Raw genomic sequence first — 5,962 nt, 5'->3', positions numbered from 1 at the left:
CCTTATTCTTCAAAATGTAAATTTTTTAAGCCGTTGTGTTTAAAAGTCCTTTTTACATATTTTTTCGAAGCGAATCAAAATTGATCATGAATATGTTCTTTGCTCTATTAAAAGTAAACTTGTGAGACTCATACGTTTCTATAAATTTTTTTAAAATTTTGAACAAATCAATCTGTATTAAAAATTTAGCTACGCAATTTTTATCCTTATTCGACAAGCAATATCGTCAGTTCATCAAAATAAACAACGCAGAACTAAACTCGTTCCTGAAAATGCCATCTACGTGGCTGGATTTAACATTCAAATAAACCTCATAACCAATCTCACATCATAGAATCACTCTCTGGTGATAACAGTAAAAATTATTCCTTCCGGTGTTTTCATCGTTTCAGAACCTTTCTCGCTTAGCTAGTATGTGTATGTAGTTTATCTCAGCATCTCTTGGTTTCCCGCGTCAAGTTGCTAAAAACAATTTTTGCAAAAACATTTCGTAAAATAATAATTGAATCAAACGCGCGAGCGACGCTTCGCTAATAACACCTTTTGCTTTTCCTTGCCCTTTCTTCAACGGGGAAAAGACGCCCCTAGACCGACTTCACAACAGTTTGGTGGTGGTATATTCAACCTAAAGTGGAAGAAATAAGCAGCTCCTTCACGACTTCTCGCTCCTGGTTTTCTGTTTCCTTCGACTTCCGAAAAATATTTTACCTATTAGCGCGATAGACACTAGAGCAGTTTTCCGCTTTCGGTTCTATTTACATACAATCTAGGCTCTCTACACGGTAGAAGCAAAACGTGGAACACGTCGCTACTACCTTCTACAGTGGCTTGGAACAAAAAAAGAAAACTCGGAAAAGAAAAACAGCCAGACAAACCTTTCCCTCCACAATCTATGACTGTTTAACTATAGTTTGATCTGGCGCGTCGTTTTTCCCTACTGTTGCTTTAGACAACGGCTCAACAAGTATCCGGAAACGGTAGGGGAAAGAGTGATTTTAACCCACATTACCCACTTCCTTACTACTTACGTCAAACTTTTCGGTGACGGCGTCTCAGAGTATTCGTATCTTTACGGCGTTCGTTCTGCTAGGTATGAAGATGTGAGGAGGGAGGAAATTTACCCGGTAGTTTCGAATGTAAATATGCTTCAACGAACTTTTGTTCAATATTTTCTCGTTATCTCCGGAGGAGTTTGCGATAACCGGCACACAATTCCGGACGGAAAGTTCCAAACCGGGGCTTTTTGTTCCGAACGGCAATTGACACACAAACTCACATACACTCATTCACCCGGTAGCAATGCGAATTTGAATTGCTTTTGCGCTGTTTTCGAAATAGTTCTTCGTTCGAGGAGCGGTGTCATCAATTTGCCGATCAATTGAAAAGTGCTTCCGAATGCCTTCGCTCAGCAGCACACTCTCGAAAAAGTCCAACATGACAATGACAATATCGCTGCAGCTGGGTGTCTCCTCTTATCGATGTTTTTGCATCCAACTTGCCCTCCGTTTGTTTGCATTTGTTATCAACAACGGCCAGAATGCTCGCACACCTTTTGCGTTTTCTCTGTTTTGTAGTGTCCTGATAGAAGTTTCCTGTCTGCTGTCTGCTGACTGGTTTTGCCATTCGAATGGTTGTTGTAAGACTTTTTTCCAGTGAGATAATCAAACTTAAAATAGAAAATTCAAAAAGTTGCACCTGAAGATGGAATACTAACATTGTGATACAAAATCAAGGAAGTCATCAACAGTTCTATCCTTGAGCCAGCTTTTGTATCTAAGAAACAACTACAGCCTATTCGATTTTTTGCAGAATCGTCTTCAAGTTATTCGGTCAACTTTGGTTGCTTATCGATAGACTTGTGAAGGTTGTTAAGCGTAGGATTATAGATCACTTGAAGAGATGGGTTCGTAAGGCTATGATCATTTAGTATCCGGGCACTTTATTTCGGTGATATCTACATTAATAGAGCTCGGATATACAAACTTTAGCGGCGTTGTGTTGGTTATGAAAAGGACTATCTTGCCTATTTTTGATAGATTTTTTAAGTTGTTTGAGATATTTACGATGCAAAAAGACATGGTAAAAAAGTTTGCACAAATTTGCTCCTTTTACGCATTTTGCGCCTCGAAAATTCTTCATTGTTGACTTGAAAGCTCATGAACTGTTGATTTTTTCTGATTTTTTTTTAGGACCAAATGGTTAAGAAGTATAGGGAGCCACTCTAGGGTGCTCACGAAGTTCAAACCAAGCATCGTAGTGGAATCCTTGATCTTAAATATGGTAAAAAGTCCATGGTTATTGGGGATAACTGAATGCAGACTCCTTAAAAAATGCAAAAAATCCATTTCCGACAGGCAAAAAGTGTTGCCTGACTAGTAGACACAAAGGAAATAACTAATAATTATCAGTTCCAAAGATCGCAATCTGTGCATCCGGTTTTTACGCAATATGACAGATGTGTTCTGATGGACAAAAAAAAAATTATGTTAAAACCGGATTTAAGAGATCAAATTCTTCGAGATGCCTACTCATGAAAAAGTTCCAACCAGATTCCAATTGCTTTTTCTGGGTGAGTTTATGTAAAATATCATGATTTTGCAAAGGTTTTGCTTCAAAGTTGCTCCTTTGCGTCCACTTTCAATCCCCCGTCTCGAACTACAAGCGGCGTTAATTGGAACAAGGCTTCTCAACGGTATTATTGCAGCAATCGATCTTCCAATAAAAAGACGATACCTTTGGACAGATTCCCAGACCGTGTTGGCTTGGCTGCGTTCGGACAGCAGGAGGTATCATCAATTTGTGGGCTATAGAGTTGGCGAAATACTGACTACTACTTCTATTGATGAATGGCGGCACATTCCAACCAAGTTGAATGTGGCAGATGAAGCGACAAAGTGGGGAAATGGTCCAATTTTCACCCCAGATTCCAGATGGTACACCGGTCCGGAATTTCTACGTCAATCAGAGGTTGATTGGCCGATTGATCCCAAGGAGGCACAACAAACTGACACAGATCTCCGAGCAGTATTCTGTTATCATGGGCAAGTAGTAGATACAACAATAGATATTTCTCGTTTTTCGACATTAGATCGGCTATTGCGGTCTATGGTCTGTGTATTAAGAGCTACCAAGGCGTTCCGGAAGCAGAAGGTTTGCGGACCAATCACGGCTGAGGAATTTCAGGCTGCCGAGAGTTTAATTTTCCATCAAGTACAGACAGAAGTTTATCCTGAAGAGATGGGAATTCTACAGAAAAACAACGAGTCGGAATCAAAAACCCCACTAGGCAAGTCCAGTCCATTATACCAACTATCCCCTTTTCTTGATGAAGCGAACGTGATGCGTATTGACACTAATTGACAGTAGAATCAGATCGGCACCAAGTGTACCCTTCCATTCAAAGTTCCCTATTATTTTGCCTAGAAATCACCCGCTTACAAATCTCCTTGTTGAGAAGTATCACAAACGTTTTGTCCACGCGAATAATGAAACAGTTTGCAACGAAATACGCCAGAAATTCCACATTCCTAATCTGAGAGTTGTGATTAAGAAAGTTGCTAAAGAATGTCCCCTTTGTAAATTGCGGAAAGCAGTTCCACATCCCCCGAAAATGGCCGTCCTGCCAGTTGTGCGTCTAACACCGAATATCAAACCATTTACACATACTGGCATCGACTACTTCGGCCCTTTGCAGGTCAAGCAGAGGCGCAGTTTGGTGAAACGCTGGGTGGCCTTATTCACCTGCCTGACTATTCGGGCAGTTCATGTAGAGGTAGCCCATTCTCTAACTACTAATTCCTGCATTCTAGCAATCCGTAGGTTTATCGCTCGAAGAGGGCCACCAAGTACGATTTACTCGGATCAAGGGACAAATTTCAAAGGCGCGAGAAATATATTATTGGAGCAGTTACAACCGATTCATGAGAAATGTGCCATTACCTTTACTAATGCCTCTACACAGTGGTACCTAAATCCACCCGCAACCCCCCACATGGGAGGCGCTTGGGAGCGCATGGTGCGCTCAATCAAAATCGCGATGGAAGCAGTGGCAAATCATGCACAAAATCCATGCGACGAAGTTCTTGAAACGGTAGTGTTGGAAGCCGAAGCGATCGTGAATTCTCGCCCTCTTACATACGTGCCACTTGACTCGGCGGAAACGGAAGCACTAACGCCAAATCATTTTTTGGTGATTGGAGATCAGGCAGTAACACAACCCATGAGCGAAACCTTACTGAGCGGTAGCGTACTACGGGATAGTTGGGAATTGACTCGACGACTTGTAGATATTTTTTGGACGAGGTGGATTAAAGAATATCTACCTACACTAACGAGACGTTCGAAATGGTTCGAAGCAACAAAGCCCTTGCAGCCAGGCGATGTTGTGATTATCGTGGACGAAAAAAAGCGGAACGGGTGGATTCGAGGGCGTGTACTGGAAGTAATACCAGCATCAAATAAATCAATACATGACTGAAAAAGTGTGCAAAGATAAAAAAGAGATTTTATGAAATAGTTCGAGTATTTCTTGAAATCATTGATTTTTTTTTAAAATTATTTTTACATTAAATGTCTTATTAACACCTTCATTTCCTCTATAGAAAGTTTTTCGATCAAATGAATAGTTTTTAAAATACACACGTTTGTAACTGCCCGGATACTAAACGATCATAGCCTTAGGATAGCACTTAGTCGAATGGGTCATACGATTCGGCCTAATCTCATGTCTGTCTTGCGTCTAATTGACGTAGTATCGTGTTTGGCCTGTTCACCTCTTCGGCCGGATGGCCTCCTACAAATACTAAGCGGCTTATACCCCCACAAACCAGACTCTACTCCAATAATGATCTTCCTTGGACAGGGAATTATCGGTATAAGATTCTATGCCGGACCGGCATTACCAAGCTTTCTAATAACTGGCATTGTCCTCCCAGCGCAACCGCATTGTATATGTTTGAAAGAAACCAAATAAAACATATCACATATTGTATCACAAGACAAAGCAGGATGAAAATAATCAACCAGCAAGGATATGTAAAACGGCATTTGGAAAAAAAATCTTTGTTTTTAACCGAAGGCAAAAAACTACCAGCCAAGATGAGCTGTCCGTGTGTATGTAAACCGGCTGGTAATAGAAAACCAATTTTTCTTGTTCTCACCCCATTCCCCTCCCATTCTCATTCTCTCTTTCCCATCAAAGACAAAGAATGTTTAAAAAAAACACAGGGAAAACGACAGACGGCCAGCAGTGCGTTTTAATCGGTGGAAATAGAAGGACTATGACAATAAAACTGTAAAAACATTCTAAACATAAATAACTATCCCGAAACACTTGTATTAAAAATCATAATAGAGAAAACGCATAAAATGTACAACAGTTTAAGTGAGGAAAAAATCGAACAAGCCAAACACTATAACAATACCGTATTGTGCAGGCCTAGGGGAAAAACTAGCTCCATATTTTAAGCAATATGACATCAACGTAGCCTTTAAGTCCTTAGACAAAGTTAAAAACACCATTTTTACGAAAACTAAAGATAAAATTTCAAAGGAAAAAAGAGCGAATGTAGTTTATGACATAAAATGTGAGAATGTAAAAAATCTTATATTGGCGAAACAAGTCAGTTTTTGCATAAAAGATTAGAGCAAAATAAAAACGATGTTAAGAACAAAAAGGTTGGAAGATCAGGACTAGCCCAACATAGCATAGAATATGGTCATATTTTTGACTTTAAAAATACTAATATTGTTGAAAAAGTCTCAAAATCCGTTTCGGAGAAATTTGACTTGTAATTTGTTGTCATTTCCGTGGCAGCAAAAGTGGACAGATTTTGATGACATTAGATTCATCCAAATAAAATAAATTTCTTTTACGATGTTGTCTGTAGTTGAAAATGTAAAAAATGTATAAATATGTAGGACTGTAGGGGTCCGATGAACATTTTGACATTTATCCTGGATT

The sequence above is a fragment of the Uranotaenia lowii genome, chromosome 2 (genome assembly GCF_029784155.1).
Source record: "Uranotaenia lowii strain MFRU-FL chromosome 2, ASM2978415v1, whole genome shotgun sequence".
NCBI classification, from domain to species: domain Eukaryota; kingdom Metazoa; phylum Arthropoda; class Insecta; order Diptera; family Culicidae; genus Uranotaenia; species Uranotaenia lowii.
The sequence above is the reverse complement of the archived record's forward strand: the minus strand, read 5'-3'. Positions refer to the sequence as shown.